Consider the following 24,045-nt stretch of genomic DNA (forward strand, 5'->3'; position numbering starts at 1 on the left):
CGACACGCAACTGAGTAATAGAACAGTGATAGTGTTACGTGTGCATGTGGACGACGCAATTGGATTAACAACGCATCTGGATTGATGGAGCTGGCACTGAGTCTAGCGGTGCTGCCGGAATCGCGAGAAGCCAGTGTCGCCTCGCCACAGTTGTCCACCAGAGCAACCGGAGCCGCGCCTGCAGTTGCAGGCCACGCAAACACACAGCAGCCGTCGAAGTGCCGTCTGCAGTTCAACGTGCTGCGTCGCATCAGTAATCCTGGTACGCCGCGCCGGCAACGCCATACGTCGTGCAGAAGGAACTAAGTTAAGTGAAAAGCTGTTAAAAATTTTACTAACCTGCACTAAAAGACTGTCGGTGATGGAACTGCCAGAAGAAACCGAGGTTAAAGTTAAATCAAAACCTATGTCTGTTGAGGAAACTGTAAATCCAGACAACGATTCAAGTGTAAATATGCATGAAAATAGTAATGTTAAAGTGAAATATGAAGTATTGTCTCCTGACAGTAGTGTGAAAAGGGGCAATGATCCAATAATAGAGACCCCTGTAGAAAAGCAGAAATCAGAAATTGTTAATTTATTGGATGATAGTTTATCTGATGAGTTAAAAACGAAACAGCCGTCAGAGGTGGTAGAGTTTAAATAGGAGAAGTTAGATATGACTGATCAATCAGAAGTTTCATTTAGTTTTGGTGATTTTGGTGTTGGAGCTAGTTTTTCGTCACCTGAGTGTGATAAGAAACCAGCTAGTGAGCAACGCAAAGATACTGGGGCTATTGATTTAAATGTTATATTACAAGCAATAGCTACCAGTAATGCTGAATTAAAGTCTGAAATAACTGAGGTCAAAAACAGTAATGCAAAAATATCAGCCAGTAATGCTAGAATGAATGCTGAATTAAAATCTGATATAATTGAGGTAAATAACAGGATTGTGGCCAGCCAAACTAATTTTAATAAACGATTGGAGGTAATGGAAAATACCTTCAAGGCTGGTTGCAATAAGTTGAAAGAGGATCTGGATAGTTTGAATAATAAAATTGATTACAATCATGAGGATATTAAGAAAAAGGTTGCTCAACAATTTTCTGAAATGTATAAAACAGTAAAATCCGAAGTTGCTGAGGTTCGCAAACACTTCCAAATGGAAGATGCGAAGCTGGAGCACAAGTTAACAGAAATGATCGGGGTGGAATCTGAACTGTGCTCAGATAGGTTTAAAGATGTTAATATAAATGTAAACATACGTCAAGCAGAAGTAGACGCAATCAAAACTGATACTACTCATATTGTGCAAAGAGTAGATAATGTTGAAATGAGAGTAGAAAATATTAGTACTAACATTGCTAACATTGAGAGTAAACTAGCTTCAGTAACTTCTGGTAATGGTAGTATGCAACAAGTTGTAGCTGCAAACGCCGCTTTTATCGGGTGTCGGCAGTTCTTGCGGTTCGATCCAGATAAAAATATCCACCCGCTAGATTTCTGGAACGATTTTGAAGATGTGATTCCACCAACTTGGTCTGAACGAGAGAAAAATCTCATTTATTAGAAGCCATTTAGCAGGTGACGCCATGCGTTGGTCAACTGATGTTATGTTGAAGTGTAAAACATTAGCGGAATTTAAAACAGCTTTCATTAATGAGTATTGATCCAATAATATGCTAATGAATTCTGTATGGAGGAGGTTGTTCTGTAACCTCTACACAGTGTGGCAGCTGTGCAGTCCCAGCTGTGTGAGATCTTCTTTCCATTTCAGGTCTCACTCACTGATGTTATGTTGAAGTGTAAAACATTAGCGGAATTTAAAACAGCTTTCATTAATGAGTATTGATCCAATAATATGCTAATGAATTCTGTATGGAGGAGGTTGTTCTGTAACCTCTACACAGTGTGGCAGCTGTGCAGTCCCAGCTGTGTGAGATCTTCTTTCCATTTTAGGTCTCACTCATTCTTCATCTTTCCCATTTCAGATTTCACTCAATCTCCATCTTTCCTATCCACCAAAGTTTCGACTCCTTCTTTGCAATACAAAAATTTTCCGTCATGGCTATCAAGCCATGAGTTCTGTAACCATTCTATCCACCGATTAGTGAAGAAAATACCTAATGTGACAAACCTAACAGTGACATAAACAATAGAGAAGTATGACATAATGAAGATACAAAGGTATTTGAGTAACAAGTATGTATAGAACCCTGGTAATATTATAAGTACCAAATGGTCGTTTTATTGGAAATGGTCCACCAACAGTAATTTAAAAAGATATACAAATTCGTGTACAAGCAGTATCTGAAGTGGCAGTGAAACCTATTGTATGCTGTAGAGCTAACTAATTAATAGTAAAAGAGATAGCTTAGTGTTATGAAAAAAATATGCAGATAAGTTGTATGAATAAACTCACCTTGTGTAGCAAGGAATGGCAGTGTAATAGAATTGAGCAGTGTTTGTGGTTGAAACGTGAAGGACACGTCTTTGAAATATTTATAAGGTTGGAGCTGGCCGTTATTTGGTGTAGTGTGTGACAGGATACACCTACATGTATTGAGGTTATGAGTTGGAGGCGTGAATGCGACTATAGGTTTAATGAATTTAGCATTACGTTCGTCAATAATTACTTAATGCACTTTAGTGGTAGGTCGAGAGAGACTACCTGTGGTTTCAGCGTCCAATCGAGTGGAAATGGATTGTCACGTGAGCAAACTGATCAGCTGCAATACACTATAAATATGAAATAAATGTGCTATCCTATGCGTTAAATGTTAATGGAGTGAGTGTTAAATAAGTACATACACTAGCAACATAATTGAGTAACATAATGGCAGACGTGAAACATTATTTACAGCTCAGCGTAAATACACTTCGATGAAGTAAGTACATAATTGCAGATGTGGAACTGACACAGCAGCGTAGGACCAATAAGTGGATTTAGTAGTCAACTAAACGTATTGTGTTTTGAACACTCAGAACTGTACTATTACCACAAGTTACTCACATGTACAAAGAAGCTGAGAAGACAACTGCTAATCAAATATACTCATACTAAGAATAAGGTAATCGAAGATGAGTCAGTTAAGTAAATAAAATACAGATTTGTCAGGAATGTACCGAGCATTGGTTCAGTGTTCCGGTCCGGAAATGATAACTTGAGATTAAATAGGATTTATGATTGTATGCCTTGAGCATAAATTTCCTCTAGTAAGTGACTAACAGCGGTTTGAGCCATTTGTTTATCGATTTTATGACAATTAAGTAACCGCGAGAGTAAAATTGAGAAAGTTCTGTTAACTTTGTTCCAGTAACATATTGAAAGATAAAATGTATATATCCCCATTTCATTGTGACCCACCCTTAGATATTAAGTGAACAGAGTCTCAGGCACTCTTTTTTTTTTGTTCTACAGGACAAACCAGATAATGGCAGCCTGGTGGCTGCGTGAAAGCGTGGAGTGACTTGGACACAACTCACAGTGACCCCTCCCCTTTCCCCATGTACAGGGTTATTACAAATGATTGAAGCGATTTCACAGCTCTACAATAACTTTATTATTTGAGATATTTTCACAATGCTTTGCACACACATACAAAAACTAAAAAAGTTTTTTAGGTATTCACAAATGTTCGATATGTGCCCCTTTAGTGATTCGGCAGACATCAAGCCGATAATCAAGTTCCTCCCACACTCGGCGCAGCATGTCCCCATCAATGAGTTCGAAAGCATTGTTGATGCGAGCTCGCAGTTCTGGCACGTTTCTTGGTAGAGGAGGTTTAAACACTGAATCTTTCACATAACCCCACAGAAAGAAATCGCATGGGGTTAAGTCGGGAGAGCGTGGAGGCCATGACATGAATTGCTGATCATGATGGCCACCACGACCGATCCATCGGTTTTCCAATCTCCTGTTTAAGAAATGCCGAACATCATGATGGAAGTGCGGTGGAGCACCATCCTGTTGAAAGATGAAGTCGGCGCTGTCGGTCTCCAGTTGTGGCATGAGCCAATTTTTCAGCATGTCCAGATACACGTGTCCTGTAACGTTTTTTTCGCAGAAGAAAAAGGGGCCGTAAACTTTAAACCGTGAGATTGCACAAAACATGTTAACTTTTGGTGAATTACGAATTTGCTGCACGAATGCGTGAGGATTCTCTTACCGCCCAGATTCGCACATTGTATCTGTTCACTTCACCACTAAGAAAAAATGTTGCTTCATCACTGAAAACAAGTTTCGCACTGAACGCATCCTCTTCCATTAGCTGTTGTAACCGCGCGAAAATTCAAAGCGTTTGACTTTGTCATCGGGTGTCAGGGCTTGTAGCAATTGTAAACGGTAAGGCTTCTGCTTTAGACTTTTCCGTGAGATTTTCCAAACCGTCGGCTGTGGTACGTTTAGCTCCCTGCTTGCTTTATTCGTCGACTTCCGCGGGCTACGCGTTAAACTTCCCCACACGCGTTCAACTGTTTCTTCGCTCACTGCAGGCCGACCCGTTGATTTCCGCTTACAGAGGCATCCAGAAGCTTTAAACTGCGCATACCATCGCCGAATGGAGTTAGCAGTTGGTGGATCTTTGTTGAACTTCGTCCTGAAGTGTCGTTGCACTGTTATGACTGACTGATGTGACTGCATTTGAAGCACGACATACGCTTTCTCGGCTCCTGTCACCATTTTGTCTCACTGCGCCCTCGAGCGCTCTGGCGGCAGAAACCTGAAGTGCGGCTTCAGCCGAACAAAACTGTATGAGTTTTTCTACTCATTTGTAGTGTGTTGTGACCATATGTCAATGAATGGAGCTACAGTGAATTTATGAAATCGCTTCAATCATTTGTAATAGCCCTGTAATTTAGAGTGAATGTGAAGGACGCACACCATAGCAACTTCCCCTCCTCTACCCTTGTGAATGGAAGTGTATAACGACATCCAAAGCGGCTACAACCACGTGTGTAAAAATGGAATTCTCATGATTTGTGAAATTTTCTTTCAGGTTTAGAAAAGACTGCTAAGATATAATCATCTGTTTATGTATCATCAATAACTGTGTTATTTTCTTTGAATTTGTGTATGTAAAAATGTATTTAATGTATTTAAGATTTTCATAATGTTACATATTTTATGTGTTTGTCTGTCTAAGGCAATAGGTATGCCAAAGTGTTTCATTGATTTTGCTTAAATTTTGAGTGATACTGTTGCTTAAGAGGCAGTGAACATGCCAGCAATTTAAATAATTGAAGTAGGTAATAAGTTTTCTTTTAATATTTCTATATGTTTACATTTAAATTTTAATTTTTCATAGGGAGTTAACCTGTACTCTTGCTTCCCTTTTTGTAATTAATTTTTTTTCCTCATTTACGTATATTTCAGAAAAATTAAGTAGAAGGTGACGTAGGGAAGCAGCCGACTCACACCTTATAAAATTCTCATCAGTCTTTTCATTGTGTACCAGAGTAGTCCGATGTAACTAGCTCTGACGTCATAAATGTTGTGCAATACTTTAGAAATCAAGTAAATAACCTGAAACGTTTCTAGCATGTCAGGAGAAATACTCAATCAATATGTGTTGAATATCAGTTCAATAACATTAACCAATTTCGAAATTTGGACATTTTTCTGTAAAAATCATTGGCGCAACAGAAAAGAGCTAGAAACTTAAAAAATTTATATTTGGATTCCTTTTCCATAATAATTTAGTAGAAACAGTATTCTGGATCTCACAAATTAAAATTTTAGTTGAAATTCATGATTTTCTGGTTTTTGTCTTAAAAATTAAGGAAGCAAGATAGATTAAGTAGGCGAATAAATAAGGCTAGGATGTTTAAATTTAAGTAGAAGGGAGATCCGCTATAATCATAAAGATGTGAGAAGTTTCAATTGAATAACTATAAAACTATAGCGATAGCGTATCTCCAAAGGACAAGTTCGGAGCTCGTCTACTGCGTGTAGTGTAATTAAATTAATTCTCTCACCCAAAATATTTGACCTAGCCATGTCAGACTTGTATTATGATTACTTACCTGTGTGCTGAGTGCACATTTTAATTGTGAGCGTCATCGCCCATCACCACAGGAAGCAATGATTTATTCGGTAACTTTAAGTGGTGCATTACTAGACCAGCGGCTAGTTGGGAGAGCCGATTTGATCAGGCGTTCCCTTAGCCGTCCGCACCGCGGCTTTATGTATATAAGAACGCTGCGCAAGGAAGTAAGGCCCCAGTTCTCTCCAGACGCTGATTAGCGCACCATCTGTGCCGGGAGTCGCGTCCCGTCGGTATCATTGCTATAAACAGCCTCGGATGCCGTAATAAGTTACTCAGGATACGCGTAACCATGAAATCGTTTTCGAGTGAAGTGTTGATTCTGGGATGACTTCAATGATGTATCTTCAGTTTGCATATGTCGTATTTTCACGTGCCGCTGCGGGACAAACATTCTACCATTATTTACCGTGGCGTTTGATGAACATTATCATCAAATTATGGCGAGCATTCACTTAAACATTTAATTTGGACAGTTATAGTTGCATCAGCGCATTAGACTCTGAACTGCTCTGTTAGTTGGATTGTGTAGATTCTTTATGGTCTGTGACTTTCAGAATATAGTGAACAGTTTGGAGAGAATGGTTTTTGATTGTGAATCCCAGACAATCTCCTAATTCCTCAGAGCTATAAGCTGTAGCTATAAATGTATTTCTCAGATGAAGTGGGCACTAGGAATTCTAATTACAGGCTTCACGTTTTGATAATCACTTTCTGGTTGCCAATATTGTAGTTAGAGAGCCAGTGTTGAGAACGGCAAAAGACAGCATAAATAATAGGAACATTTATATAACAATTAATTCCACCCGCCGCCCCTCATATGGTTAATCGGCCGGGAAATGCATTTTTTCTACATTACAAACCAAACATTTTAAATAACAACATAAATTCCACCAGCCGCCCCACAATTGGTACATCGGCTGGGAAATGCATCTACATTACAAAACATTCTACATTCAAATATAACAACATTTATTCCACCCGCCGCCCCACAGTACATCGTTGTTATGGTCTTCAGAATTGCTGAATACCCTTCGTTGAAGCTGCTCACTGCCAGGAATATCGCAGTCTCCACAGTCTTAGCACCAGAATGCAAATGCTTGGAGGCTAATTTCCAAATACACACGATCAAACTGTCATTTGAATTGTGTGTGTTTCCTCCCAAGCACCGGTACAATAACGTCCTCTCAAAAAAAAAAAAAAAATCTGGTGCGTGAAAAATGCCGATTTCAGGCAGGTACATTGTTTGGTTCAACCGCGAATAAAAAACATTCCTGTTCCGTATTCGGTAAAACCGTTTCAGGGGTGGATAGTGAACACTTTCATGGATCCAAAAATGAATTGTTTCGATTTTTGAACCAAAAGGTAGTAAACATCCCCTTAAATCTTGGTAACCTGCCATTGTAGCAGCAGTAACCGATCTAACAACTGCGCCAGATCCTTTTGTTATACAGGGTGTTACAAAAAGTTGCGGCCAAATTTTCAGGAAACATTCCTCACATACAAATAAAGAAAAGATGTTATGTGGACATGTGTCCGGAAACGCTTAATTTGCATGTTAGAGCTCATTTTAGTTTCTTCAGTATGTACTGTACTTCCTCGATTCACCACCAGTTGGCCCAATTGAAGGAAGGTAATGTTGACTTAGGTGCTTGTGTTGACATGCGACTCATTGCTCTACAGTACTAGCATCAAGCAGGGACTGTTGGTGATGTCTTGATTGGGCCCCATGTTCTTCCACCTACGCTCAATGGAGCATGTTATCATGATTTCATACGGGATACTCTACCTGTGCTGCTAGAACATGTGCCTTTACAAGTACGACACAACATGTGGTTCACGCACGATGGAGCTCCTGCACATTTCAGTCGAAGTGTTCGTATGCTTCTCAAGAACGGATTCGGTGACCGATGGATTGGTAGAGGCGGACCAATTCCGTGGCTTCCACGCTCTCCTGACCTCAACCCTCTTGACTTTCATTTATGGACGCATTTGAAAGCTCTTGTCTACGCAACCCCGGTACCAAATGTAGAGACTCTTCGTGCTCGTATTGTGGACGGCTGTGATACAATACGACATTCTCCAGGGCTGCATCAGCACATCAGGGATTCCATGCGACGAAGGGTGGACGCATGTATCCTCGCTAACGGAGGACATTTTGAACATTTCCTGTAACAAAGTGTTTGAAGTCACGCTGGTACGTTCTGTTACTGTGTCTTTCCATTCCATTATTAATATGATTTGAAGAGAAGTAATAAAATGAGCTCTAACATGGAAAGTAAACGTTTCTGGACACATGTCCACGTAACATATTTTCTTTCTTTGTGTCTGAAGAATGTTTCCTGAAAGTTTGGCCGTACCTTTTTGTAACACGCTGTATAGGCGTTGCCGACTGCAGCGCCGTATTCTGCCCCTTTACATATTTCAGTATTTGAGAACGCATGCCTGTACCAGTTTGTTTGGCGCTTCTGTGTATACCGCACACGCGCAAAAATTTCTAGAGTACTCAGTATTTTTTGCCAATGGTGTACGTTTTGTGCCAATTTAAACGTTTGTTGCATGCTGCCTGCACAGTGCTGCAACTTTAATGGTCAGCAGTGAATTCCTCTTTGATAGGACTCGTTGTTCCCGCCAGAGCGCCGCTGCGGCCACACACTGTACTAGCTCCGAGTCGCTTCGATAGCCAGCCGTGGTCAGCGCCCGAGTCCGCCTGCAGAGCCGGTGATTAATGGTAATGGCCGCCGGTCGTCGGCAGAGCGGGCCGCTTCCGTTCGGTGTGCGGTGGCCGCGCCTGCGCACTGAGCACTGCACGCACACACACACACACACACACACACACACACACACAGGAGTGGCGCGACCGCCGCGGCACACCGCCCTCATTAATTAAACGCCGCTCCGTAACTCGTCTGTCTGCGTTCGCTTTGTTCTCTACAGCCGGTTCTGCTCTCGCTGTTACAGATTCCGTTAAGCCACGCCGCCCGATGGATTTCACTGTGCGAATCTGGCGCAGGCTAGCGCTACACGGCGTTCAGAGGGCGTACCGCGCTCTGCCGAGTGGGCTGCCACTACCACCCCCCACCCCCACTGAATACACGAACTACTAATTAGAGATTATCAGAGGCTGGCATAAGGCTGTAGTTCCTACAACACTGAACATAAATACACGGTCTAATCACCAATTCGAAGAGGGGACGCTCGAAAGTTGTAGGTTGGTAAAATGGACGAAGATCAAAGTAATTTCGGAGGTACTCTAAGCGGTTGTTACGGGACCATTAGTGTATAAAATACATGATGTCCCACTCAAACCTCCCTGATTTCAAGAACCCAGGAGAGAAAATCCACAGTAGAAACGAAAATGAAAAATGCAGCACATTGTAGTGCACCTTAAAGGATTTACATTACTGACCATTAAAATTGCTACAGACGCGAAATTTAACCGAGAGGAAGAAGATGCTGTGATATGCAAATGATTAGCTTTTCAGAGCATTCACACATGATTGGTGCCGGTGGCGACACCTAAAACGTGCTGACATGAGGAAACGTTGTTGTGATGCCTCGTGTAAGGAGGAGAAATGCGTACCATCACGTTTCCGACTTTGATAAAGGTCGGGTTGTAGCCTATCGCGATTGCGGTTTATCGTATCGCGACATTGCTGCTCGCGTTGGTCGAGATCCAATGACTGTTTGCAGGACGGTAATACGGAACGCCGTGCTGGATCCCAACGTCCTCGTATCACTAGCAGTCGAGATGACAGGCATCTTATCCGCATGGCGGTAACGGTTCGTGCAGCCACGTCTCGATCCCTGAGTCAATAGATGGGGACGTTTGCAAGACAACAACCATCTGCACGAACAGTTCGACGACGTTTGCAGCAGCGTGGACTGTCAGCTCGGAGATCATGGCTGCGGTTACCCTTGACGCTGCATCACAGACAGGAGCGCTTGCGGTGGTGTACTCAACGACGAACCTGGGTGCACGAATGGCAAAACGTCATTTTTTCGGATGAATCGAGGTTCTGTTTACAGCATCATGATGGTCGCATCCGTGATTGGCGACATCGCGGTGAACGCACATTGGAAGCGTGTATTTGCCATCGGCATACTGGCGTATCACCCGGCGTGATGGTATGGGGTGCCATTGGTTACACGTCTCGGTCACCTCTTGTTCGCATTGACGGCACTTTGAACAGTGGACGTTACATTTCAGATGTGTTACGACCTGTGGCTCTACCGTTCATTCGATCCCTGCAAAACCCTATATTTCAGCAGGATAATGCACGACAGCATGTTGCAGGTCCTGTACGGGCCTTTCTGGATGCAGAAAATGTTCGGCTGCTGCCCTGGCCAGCACATTCTCCAGATCTCTCACCAATTGAAAACGTCTGGTCAATGGTGGCCGAGCAACTGGATTGTCACAATACGTCAGTCACTACTCTTGATGAACTGTGGTATCGTGTTGAAGCTGCATGAGCAGATGTTCCTGTACACGCCATCCAAGCTCTGTTTGACTCAATGCCCAGGCGTATCAAGGCCGTTATTACGGCCAGAGGTGGCTGGTATGTGTACTGATTTCTCAGGATCTATGCACGCAAATTGCGTGAAAATGTAACCACATGTCAGTTCTAGTACAATATATTTGTCCAATGAATACCCGTTTATCATCTGCATTTCTTCTTGGTGTAGCAGTTTTAATGGCCAGTAGTGTATATTCCCGCGCCAGAAGTGCCCCGTATTGTCACCAGAGTGCATGATGGTCGCATAAAGTGAAAATGGCGACTCCACAGCAGTGCGCGCAAGCAGCAGTGTGGTTTGTAGAAACAAATTTGCCGATTACTGTGCAAAGAAATTATCGTCGTGTGTATGAATGTGATCCACCTGATGTGAAAACAACTAAGGGATATTATAGGAAGTTTCTGGCAACGGGAAGTGTTCTGAAACATTCTGGCGGTGCACGTTACGGAGTTTCAGAAGAGACAGTGGAGGACGTTAGACAAACGTTTCTGAGGAGCCCACGGAAGTCAATTCGTCAAGCATCTAGGCAACTTGATGTACCTCGATCAACATTGTATCGTGTAGTTCACCAGCGTCTTCGTATGTGTGCTTACAAAGTGCAAATTCTGCAACATCTGACGCCAAACGACAAACCACGCTGACAACAATTTGCTGCAGATATGCTGCAGCGTATTGATATGGATGTCAGTTTCCTGGAAAGATGTTTATTCTCAGATGAGGCAACCTTTCATCTATCAGGAAGGGTTAATAGGCATAATGTTCGGATTTCGGATTCGCAAAGTCCGCATGTTGTCATTGAACATGTTCGTGGTAGCCCGAAACTAAACGACTTGTGTGAGCTAAGGCACGACAGGATTGTTCGACCGTTCGTCTTTGCGGAAGCGGAACAAACAGTGAATGGGTCAGTGTATCTGGACATTTTGTAGCAGTTTGTGTACCCTCAGATACAAGACTTGCAACCCAACATCATTTTTCAGCAAGATGGAGCTCCGTCGCATTCGTCAACGGCTGTTCACGAGTTCCTGGATAGCAAATTTCCCAATCGTTGGAACGGACGCGGAGGACCCATTGCTTGGCCACCACGTTCACCCGGCATTACGCCGCTTGATTTCTTCATGTGGGGATTCGTGAAGGACCGCGTGTATGCGACCAAAGTGGACGATATTCCTATGTTGCGACATCGTATCACTAATGCGATGCGATTGCAACAATAACAGAGGAAATGTTACAAAGAACTTGGCAAGAAATTGAATATAGACTCGATATTCTTCGTGCTACAAATGGTTCACATGTAGAGGTGTATTGATGATGAATAAATAAATTCTTTGGGATGCTCTACAAAAATGGTTCAAATGGCTCTGAGCGCTATGGGACTTAACTGCAGTGGTCACCAGCCCCCTAGAACTTAGAACTACTTAAACCTAACTAACCTAAGGAGATCACACACATCCATGCCCGAGGCAGGATTCGAACGTGCGACCGTAGCGGCCACGCGGTTCCAGACTGAAGCGCCTAAACCGCATGGCCACATCGGCCGGCTGCTCTACAAGGTGGTGCATTTTTCATTGCCGTATCTACTGTGTTTTCTTTCCTAGGTCTTTCAAATCAGGGAGGTTTGAGTGGGACAGCCTGTACATGTTAGATAATGTCGGGAGTTCTTTTAGGCTTTTCGTGGGGGATGTTGTCGTGTATAGGAAGGTTGCAACGCCCTGACATCGTAGTAAAATGCAGAAAGGCCTGAAAATGATGTGTTAGTTGTGCAGGCATTAGCAGTTGACTCTCAACGTAAGTAAAAGTATCAGATTGCGCATCAATAGACAAAGAAACCCGATGCTGTTTTATTAGGCTGTTGGTGATAAATCATGGAAACAGTTACAAAAGTAAAAAAACTGATGGGATAGTCCTGAACTGTTATGGCCTTGCAAAACAACCTGTAGGAAAGATGCCATCCTTAAATTCATTGGAGAAATGTTAAGGGAACGAAATTCGTGCAGAAAAGGAGTGACTCCCATTACACTAGTTCAATCATGTCTTTAGTATCGCTCGTCAGCCTGCGATCCTTACAGGAGGTAGATCCAAAGAAGAATGACGCGTTACATGCTCCTTTAGTACGCACGAGAGCGTACGGAGACTCACAACAAAGTAGCTCCGAGACGCTACAAGAGACGCACTGTGCATCTAGGAGGAGTTTACTGTAAAAATTCTCAGAGCTTACGTTCCAAGAAGAGCGGGGCAACTTATTCTTCCCCCCACATACGCCTGGTTAAATGACCATAACGAGAAAATCAGAGACATTGCGTCTCACGTGAAGGAGTACCGGTAGCCATTCTTCCCATGCAGTATTCGCGAGTAGAATATGACAGAGGTGAGAAAGAGGGAGAGGGGGGTCTTATTGGTACCAAAAGTACCGTCCGCCACACACTTCAATGTAACGCCACAGAATAATGTTGCTGTACATGATTAAAATTTTTATTTAAAGTTCTCAGAACCCAGCATCGATAAGGCTAGTTTGGGGCCTGCCAATCGGAGTGTCAGCAAGGCATACCACCGATGAAGTGGAAGTCGCGGCACCAAGTGACCACTGGCAGATGACATCCAAGGGAGGGAAGCAGAAGCGCAGGCACCACTGTGCTGAGTAACAGAGTAGCATGAAGTAACGCCCGTAACCTCTTCGCCTGAGGCCCACTGGAATAGTCAGACGTTGAAGAAAGATCCAAGCTTGGCGACACAGAATAAAAGCTGAATACCACAGGGAGGCAAAGAACGCTAATGGTGCCAATAAACGAGCGAAGTGCGATTATAGAGCCACTGCGTCATAGGCGCGGTTTCAGCTCTGTCAATAACGAAGCTTTTGGAGCTCAAAGCCACATCCAATCGTGCTGCCATTCTGTCCATGTCGCTAGAACCAGAGAGAAAAATGTTATGAGTTTCAATGAAACCACAACAAACTGGTCGACGATGGTCTGCCTGGAACCCCATTGCCATCTTCAACACCGAGATGCAGCTCACTTGATGCAAACCATAGCTGTGGTGAGCCACTGCTGCCTACTGGGACGTCCTGGACGAGGAAAAGACTGGTGTGGGGTCAGCCCACCTCCACTGAGCTGTGGTTGACGTGCAAGCTGCCACTCCACACGTTTGCACTCTCGTGAGCATCTGCTGAAGTCTTGGTCAATCCGTGGTCGATGTTCAGGGTCTGGCCTTTACGACAAGCGACATCCTGGACCACACACTCCACTGTCCTCACCTGAGTGCATGGCTGGCTGTCTACGAGAGCGGTCAGGATGTTGCCCCACAGAACGTCGGGTGTGTGACGCCCTCCCGTCATCAGACTGTCGCCAGCACAATTCAGGGCCGTCGTTCACCAGCCCGCAGCTCCAATGTCACAACTCGCTGACAGGGCAGTTTGCATTTCCTCGCAGCCCATGCTTACGTCTGACCACAGTCCAATGTAGTGGGACACTTTACGACCCTTTAAATTCATCCTGAAAATGAATGTTATTGAAGACAGCACTGTGGCACTAACGCCTCTGAGGTTGAACTGGACCACTCTCGTACACTTTGTTCGGCCTCCTCGTCACAACGTGACTCCAGCTTGCTGGATCGTAACAGTAATGAGGTGTCTTGGGGTCTACATAACTAGATGTTTATCTTAGGTAAGCTTGAAGGGGACCACAAGTGATAAAATGAAATGAAATTTCATGTGACGAGGGCCTCCCTGCGGGTAGAGCTGATCGCCTTCTTTGATACAGTTTTGTACTTCAGTGTTCTGAGTGTTTTGTGTTGTAGTACAATGCTACATCAGAATGAGGGATGAGACACTTCCTCGACCATTCCGCCAGTCGCCTGCAATACTTACAATTACGAACAACGTTAAAATGATCTTTACCTGTATGTGTGATGTGTGACATTCGTGGAAGCATGAATTATAGATCAAGGTTCCCACACAATGGGAAGCAGACTGGCTGTGTTTCCCCCAGATGTCTCCCCTATGCATGGGGGTCTATGTGGGGAGGGGGAGGGATGGGGCTCAAGGTCGCTGTCTCTGCTCTCCACACCTTCTCTGGCGCAAGTCTTTTGTGGTGACGCCACTTCAGCGACTTGCGCGTCGATGAGGATGATGAAGACGACACAAACACCCAGTCCCTGAGCGGAGAAAAGCTCCATCCCAGCCGGGAACCGCCCCGGGCCCCCCCAGCATGACGAGCCGGCGCGCTGTGCCTCAGCCACAGTGGCAGAGCAGTCATAAATGATAGGCGTCCAAGTAGAATGCCTATTCCAGTGAAGCACTACCAAGCAGGTCCAGTGTGATATTGTCGAGGTCTATGGCGATGTGCCCTTAATCCCACAAACGATAGTGCGTAGATGAAAACATGATACTTGAGAGAAACCCAAACAAAGAAATCAGAGGATCCTAGATTGGGCAAAGAAGACAGGAAGATTATGGTAGGCTGTAAAGTCACACCAACAACGGGATCATTAGTGTCGGAGCACATGGGTAGACTGCACGTGGGTAGACTGCACATGGGTAGACTGCACATGGGTAGACTGCACATGGGTAGACTGCACATGGGTAGACTGCTCTTCAAAGAGCCGATCCTGTCATTTGCCTTAAGCGGTTTACGGAAAACACTGAAAAGCAAAGTCAGTCTGGCCCGATGGGTACTTGAACCACTGTCTCGCCTCTGTATGTTACCACAGCGTCATCTCATTCGGTGAGATCGGCCTTGCTGGGTGACCACTCATAGAGGCTGCTATCTGTGGCTAATGGGTGAAAGGTCTGTCACTTAATGTACCACATACCCATATATTACCGCCGATGCCAGCTGAAAATTGGATGTATACATCTTTCGTGAGTTGTAGCATTACTCGATAAGTAGCACCTGCTCATAAGGATATGGTGATGGGTGAGAGCTTCAGAGATGTACTCGGATGGTCAGCTCGAGTAACCACGGTCCTATAATCGGCGACATTTGCGGCAAACTCAGTGATCGTAGGGGAGGATCACGCGGACCAGTCATCACGCAGCCCTCCAATGTAAATCTGCTGGCCCTACATTGCTCCACTCCTAGTAACATATCACCGATTGTGCTGCATGGGGTCGGCGGCGATATGTACTGATAAGCTAAAACATGAAGACCGCCTTCTTTATAGTGTTTTGGATGACGCAATACAGCATCGATCTCTGTGGTATGTTTGGCGAAACAAGTAAATAATTTGTGAGTGTGTGGGTTTTATTTTGTCAAGTTGCACAATGGATTGATCCAATAAGTACCCTTTGGCTCCTGCAAGAAACAATTTCCACCTCACACTACTACAGAAGTCAGACACGCTCCTAACGTACCAACAAGAATTGCTTGAAAAACATTCAGCAACAAATATCTTCTGGAATAGTCCGCTGTAAGGAAAAGACACAAAAATATTCTATATTCTTATGTAACTAGTGGAATACTTGGGCACTGGAGTATTGTTAGTTCGAGTAAGAAAAACGTTAAAAGAATGAAAGATATTATTTGTTGCAAAAAAATTCTGAGAAATCAAGTGAAACTTTTTCTTATAAAACAAAAAATTTCCAGGTTCTTTTCGGAACAGTAGATTGCCTCTTACAGATAGGAATGTTATTATTTTACAAAGTATGAAAAGGTTCCTTTCTCCCTTTTTTCACGAATGTTATTTACTCGGGAGAATGGCTGAGACCTTGTAAGAGGTCCGAGCAGATGTAATTTTATGTAAGAGGTCTGAGCAGATGTAATTTCGATGTAATGCTCATGCGCTGCCTGCGATATGCAAAGTATAAGAGAATCGCTGACCAGAGAGCAGTGTTGACTGAGCAGGAACTGTGTAGCTGCAGCAGTAAGTTGTTGCTAGTCTGTGCTAGTCTGCGGTCTGCTCTGGTCTGGTATAGTGTGTCATGTTGGCTGGGCCGGTCGCGGTGCAGCGATGCCGGAGCCTGAGTATTATTGTATAAGGTAAAAAGCAGCCTCGCGCATATCTGGTAATGTTATGTGAACTCCCATGTAAATCTTTTAAAAATGTCCTAATAATAATCTTTGTCATATAAAGTAATTTCTAACAAACATTCATTTCAATTTAAAGAATTTACTAATTTCTTCAATCCATGATCATTCCTATTGTTGCAAAAGAAAAATCAGTTGCTTCCTTTCATAAATGACAAATCTATCGGCCAGCATTGCACAGAGCTGTGCCGGAAAAATTTTAGGTAAGAGCAGATATATTCGCCGTTTTTATTGAGGTAAGAAGTTTTGCTTTTTTTATTCTGAATGATCTTACAGGGCCATGACGTAGCACTGCTGTCGTCCAAAATTTACCAGGTTACTGAATTTGTTTTTTATTGTGAGGTTTAGGAATTTTTCTGTTTCGAGCTTACATCAAACGAAAAAAAGAATTTTGTGGGTACCTTAAATGTGAATGAATTTCTGTAGGGAGGTTATAAATGGGAACCAATTTTGTTCTGAGGTTACACTAAAAATTAGAATCACTATCCATTATTTTTATTATTATTTTTTGTGGGGAGGTTACACTCTGCGACAACTGGCCAGGATCGTATTTCTTTGTGAATCTCTTAGAAGTAGTCAAATATCTGCTCTTATTTACTTAAATGTAGTTTTCATCTGACGCAACGCATTTACTAACTTGTCACTTTTTCTTTGACAGATCATCGGAAATTTATTGCTCTTTGTTGTACTTGTGTTTGTTCCATTTTTGCTTTGTCTTTGTTTCATTTTTGTGCTTAATTTTGATTTGTAAAAAAATGCCGCGAAAAACTCTTAACACTACATCGCGATATGCAATGAGTGAAATAGCCGACTCGAATAGTTTGACCGATAATATTTGCGACACTCAGTGTAATAGTGATAATCCTCTAATTACAGATAATCAGTGCCTGCCGATCACTAGTATTGAGTTAAATCCTAATGATGGGCAAACAAATTCAATTATGTCCACAGTAAATTTAACAATTGATGACGCGGGACGTTCCGTTACAATGAACGCTGCTCAGTTTGACACACCCGGTTTGCAAAATTTGAATTGTGAACACACAAATTTTTCTCACGAAGATGAACAATACATCAGATTTATTTGATTCCGAGGTAGTGACCCACAGTGCACATCCGATTGGCAAACCTTTTCGAGAATCACAGAATGACCAAATGGTTACACAAAACGTGACAATTGCTGGTACACCATCAAACAACACAGAGAATAGAGTAATTAATTTTGGCATGGATCAAGTTATGGCATTATTACTACAACTCAATGAAAAATACAACCAGCACAAACAACTTAGTGAAAATCTTAAACAACAAATTAATGAATTGAACAAACAAATTAATGAAAAACTAGACAACAATTCCAAACAGTCGAAGAAAGAACAAGACAACAATTTCAAGCAACTTAGTGAACAGATTACAGCCGTTGCCGCGCAATGTCATGATACTAAAGAACAATTACGTGAGGAAATTAAGGCTTGTGCTAGGAGCAGTAGTGAAGAATTTAGATCTGTGGCTCAAGAATTAAGTAATACACATACAGCCACTACTAAATTACTTAGAGACGAAATTAATGCAGTCGCTAAACATGTTCTGAGAACGCAACACAGTTACGTGACGAGTTTAAATTAATGTCAGCAGAAGTTTCACGCACTCTGGATACGGAAGTCGATAATAAATTTGAACAAGAGATCAGCCAAATTGACGAACGTATTAAAGTGACAGAAATGAAAAATGTTTCAGTCACTAGCACGTCACAGCATGCGCCACGTTCCGAACATTTGTCACACTCACACAGCCAGTATAACTTAAGTAATTTACAGAGACTACGTGACTTAGAATCCGAACAGACACGGATAAATAGATTCTCATACAATCCTGAACCTGTTCACACATTCAGAGACGACAACGTTGATTATAAGCAATTTTTATCCGTGAAAAAACTTACGGTATTTAAAAGTGACAGAACACAAATACATCATTTGGACTGGATACGACGATTTGCTTTTGTATTTTCATCAGCTTGGGCTGCAACGCAGAAACTAGAATTGGATTGGATACAACAACTTTCTTTTGAATTTTCACCGGCATTGCCTGTAACACAGAAACTAAAATTTATCTGCAGCGCGTAATAGGCTTCAAGGGATTCATTACACTTCGATGAATATATGCTGTAGCGTGCACAGGGCCCCAAGCCATAGTAGTGCTATTTCATCTTTAGTTTTCTGCACTGCTGCCTTCTCTTTTACTATCCTTTATATCTATCAAAACAGCTCTTCAACTATCGATCTATCTAGGTTTAATGATAAGTAAAGAAATCTGATATGACGAGTTTTACCGAAAGTAACAATTTTCATTAGACACTCCAGAACTACCAGCGTAATTTTAATAACAGACAAAACTGTAATCATCAATATGTACAACATTTTGAGCAATCGTCAAAATTATCAGTAACAGCAAACACATTTTGGCAACAATAGAGGCTTTTCTCCGCAACAGCATCAAAGCCAGCCGGTTAGCATATCTAACCAACAAAGTAATGTGTAAGGTCAACCAAGCTTTAATGTTTCGCCGCCTACACGTATAGCGTCGGCCACACCAAATAGTAACGCACAGCAACAAGGAAATCAGTACGTACAGAAAACACACCATTTCAACTCATATCGCAATGCACCGTATAGCAATGATTATTATGACAGACGTAAAAGTAATGAGCACAGTTTTCAGCGTAACAGTCGGTCTTACCAGCAACAAAATCATCCGCAACAACAAATTATCATGAATGAACCAGACAGTAGATATCATCCCGAACGTAATACGTCAGGACGAAATAACAGAACAGTACAAATAGTCGAAATGCCACAGCATCCTCCCGCAAATAATAGCACGTCAGATAGAATTTGACTAGATACAGTACAAGTTGCATCTTCCAGCAACGCAAGCAATACTTTTGACACAGAGAATCATGTTCACGAAAATGTTATTACTTTTGACGACATCCGAGACACACTTTTACATGAAAAACCAATAGTCTGAATTTGCTAATCTGAGACGGGCTTTGTTGAATGCACCACTTTTATCACATCCAGATCTTACTAGAAATTTTTCCATTGCCACCGACAGTTCTAACACCGCTTCAGCCGTACACATTTTTCAGGAAATTGAAGAAGATGGTTGTACAGTAATTAAAAACATCGCCTTTGCGAGTCGCATTCTGTCACCTGCTGAACGTAATTACTCTGTTACAGAACTTGAAACATTATGTGTTGTACGGGCATTTACGAGATTTCGGCATTTTCTTTATGGAAGACACACTACCGTTTACACAGATCATAGAGCTATACAGTTTTTACTTACCGCTAAATTTACACACGACAGGTTAAGCAGATGGAAACTTTATTTACAGGAATTTAATTTTACAATTGTTCACATTCCCGGTACACAAAATATTGTAGCAGACGCACTATCCCGTTCTCTCAGCAACAATCAGCAAGACATCGCAACCAACTTCTGCCAAGCAAATTTCAGCGTCATGTGTATTCAACAAGTTGCATTTGAAAATTTCATTTCGTCGTCATTACAAGACATAGCACAAGAGCAGAGCAAAGACAACGTATGGAAAGAAATTAAACACCTTTGGCAAGATAGGAATAATGTTACCATTAGAAACCATTACACTGCACGCAATAATATTCTGTTTCGCCGCTCTCACCCTGACAGCAACAATTGGTTACTATGTATTCCTGACGAGCTTGTTAACAAATAATTTGGTATACTCGTTTAAGTTACGCACATTACGGAGCCAGAAAATGTTTTCTTATACTGAGACAGAACTGTTATATTGCCAATATGGAGAAACGTATTCGACGAATTTTAGCGTCTTGTAAAATCTACCAGAAAGGTAAGTCAGATACGACTGCACATATTCCTCCATTACATCCTATTGTACCTGTTAAATTGAGACACATGGCCGCTGTAGACATTTTTGGTCCGATTCCCAGAACTAATAGAGGTTTTTGCTACATCTTTGTCTCTGTTGAGCTCACTTCAAAATTTGTTCCCTTCACTCCGTTACGCAAAGCTACTGCTAAAACTGTTTCGAAAGCATTTGTAAAACATTTTTTTATTTCATGTAGGGCATGTATTGAAAGTAATTTCCGACAATGGATCACAGTTTCGATCTGCTATATGGACACGTATGTTACGAGCAAGAAACATTTCTCCGATCTATATATCCAGGTACCACGCTTCTTCGAACCCTTGTGAACGACTAATGAAAGAAATTGGTAAACTGTGTAGAATATACTGCCATAAAAGACATATTGATTGGCACATACATATACTGTCATTCCAGGATGTAATTAACTCGACACCAAATGAATCTACTATGCTATCTCCGACTGTTATAATGAAAACCACCTAACAAAATTAGAGAATTAGTATCCTTTCCTACATCTCGTCGACTGCGACACCATGAAATAATTGACATTGCGCTGAACAACATCAAACGTGCCGCAGAGCGCCGGAGAAGACAGCAAAAACAGGTTTGTACACGCCGTGACTTTCACATTGGACAGAAGATATTAGTATGTACACACTATTTATCCAACAGAGGAAAAAGTAGATGCAGTAAAGTTGAGCTTCTATACGCAGGTCCATATCGTATTCGCAGCATTCCTCACCCCAATGTAGTACACGTCGTAACTCTGAGAACCAGAAAAAGTAAAGGCAATCACCATGTCTCCAATATTAAACCCTTTATTGAATGAACATACTGTATGATTTATCACACTGTAATGCCATTTTCTGATTTTTATATGACCAATGATGCAATTATATTTATGTGACTACTTACTGATGCTTATCATAGTTTTTCTTGGCAAGTGGCCGGCAAGGTAAGGTTAGCAGGTCGCTTTTCTTGTCGTTACACATCAGACCGTGCACATTTTTTCAGATAAACACATATTTTATGACCAATTATGCAATTCTATCTAGTGACATATTAATTTTATCAAATTCTTTCTCCATTAAAGTCTTCAACTCTCGCCTCTATCAACTACAAAACATACAAGCTGAATACAAAGAAAGTCATTTCTTGTCGTTATATATCAGACTGTGCACATTTTCCATTTTTCGTGTATATATGATTGTTTTCCTGTTTTGTTTGTATGCACTATGAAATGTTTAAGATGTAACAAACACCAGTTGACTTTGACATTTTTCCTTATGGTATATCAATATCTTGACTATTCTACACTCTTGGCCACTGCATTATGAGACTGTGTGTACATTTTTGCACCTGAACACTCTCTATGTTTTTGACATAATACGTTTTCTGTCATGCTATGCTGTATGCTTAATTATATCAGTAGAAACCAGTTTTTATTTAATGGGTATATGATTTAAATGCAAGATATTAATCCTTATTCATAATTTTCAGAAAGCAATAACGCGCAAAAGAAATAAATTAAACAAACCACAGTAGATAACTATGAAGTGGGAATTTCACCTTCGGAATGAACGAAAGAAGATGCAATACCTCCTCATGAAGAGTAAATGGATCAGAATTAACCAGCATTAACAAGAATATACTATACACATCGTATGATAGCAGTCTTAACAAATTATTTTCCTTTCAGAATACGAGGCGATTCATGCAGGCTGTCAGACAGAACTACACATCTTAGTTTTAGTGATGAAATGTGCTAGAAATAAGAAACTCTATACTATGAATAGTCGTATGAAGTAAATGGTAATATGAATAATGAATAATGAAGTGTCTTTTTTTGCAGATGATAATGAATGGTGATGAATAGTTATATGAAGAATATGCTAATATGAATAATGAAGTTTTTCTTTGCAGGTGATGATAGTAATGAAGATTGTGGTAATATGAATAATGAAGTTTTTCTTTGCGGATGAGAATAATGATGAAGTCTATATATTTACTGTTAGTTAAGAAATGCTATGTAGTTATTTAAGTATTTGTTGCAGTTCGTTTTGACAGTATGTCTTATGTTGCATGGTATAATGACTGAATGTTTTGGAAAGGACAGCTAGAGTACATACATATTGAGTACACGTTTCATTACCTGTTAATTCAAAGTTCACTACTTTTCAGCATAATATGCGTTTCTTCTTTCAGCTCAATAATTCATTTTGCATTTTTTCTAGGAGAAGCTATTCATGAAAATAATGTGCTATAAGCAGTTCGTCATTAAACCTGTTCTAGTACTTGCATTTTTTTTACCCATTTGTGTGTGTCATTCATGAATGTGATCACATATACTCTACTTATTTCATAACCTTGCTACAGCCGACTCATGACGAATGCCATTAGTAACCCTTATTTGCAGCAATAAGTCAAAAGCAAATATTTTCATGCCCCAGCAATTAATTATCGATCCCAACACAATGCATTGCTAGCACAAAAAATGTATTACCAGTCCCAAATAACGCTACCAGTTTAAGAGAGTGCTGAGTAATACTGAATGATGTTTTCTAACCACAGACCTTGAGTAATAGTTACAGTGTGTTATATGTTTAAATATGTCCTATGTCACTTGAATGATGAGTTCTGAGTAGTACTGAATGATGTTTTGCAATAATGTATAAATGCTATGCCAATAATTTCTGTAAATAATATTTTTTGTTATACTCTATAAATGCTATGCCAATAATTAACTCTCATTTTGAATGATGACTTCTGAATAACACTGAATAATGTTTCATAAAATGATATGAATACTTTGTAACTGGCCTATGAGTGCCAATAATTATTTTAAATATGTCGTATGTCACTTGAATGATGAAAAATGTTTTGTAATATTCAATACTTTCTATATGTTTAGTAACTAGCCAATGAATGTCACTGTTTCTTATATTTTAAATTTGTCTTATGTCACTTACATGCTATTATATGTGAATACCAGTAGCTTGATGCTACACTCATTAGCTCCTGTTTTGAATGATGACTTCTGATGGTTTGTAACTGGCCAATGAGTGCCAATGATTACTATAACTAGATGAATTATGTAAATGGTATGCCATTAATTAACTCTTGCTTTGAATGATTACTTTTGAAAAATGCATAAAAATGTTTAGTAACTGGCCAATGAATGCCAATGGTCATTGTAATCAGATGACTTACGAAAAATATTCTTTAATACTTCATACATAGAACAGAAATGTTTAGTAACTAGGCAATGAGTGCCACCAATTACTTAAATCGGTTGATAGACTAGTGTAATTCTCAATGATGACTAGCATAAGACTTAATGTCCTTCACCTTTTGACCTGATTACCAGATGTTACTAGAATATCCGTTTGTCCTGTCCATCCTCATGATCATGGAGCACTATACTTGGTTTTTGCACTAATTCTAGAATGGTAAAAAAGTATGTGGTGTTGACATGACATGCTGTCCACCACCTTGAACAATGGAGATGTTATTATGGTCCCACTGTTTGGTGTACCTAATGTACTACCAAAAT

Source organism: Schistocerca piceifrons, chromosome 4, assembly GCF_021461385.2.
Source record: "Schistocerca piceifrons isolate TAMUIC-IGC-003096 chromosome 4, iqSchPice1.1, whole genome shotgun sequence".
NCBI classification, from domain to species: domain Eukaryota; kingdom Metazoa; phylum Arthropoda; class Insecta; order Orthoptera; family Acrididae; genus Schistocerca; species Schistocerca piceifrons.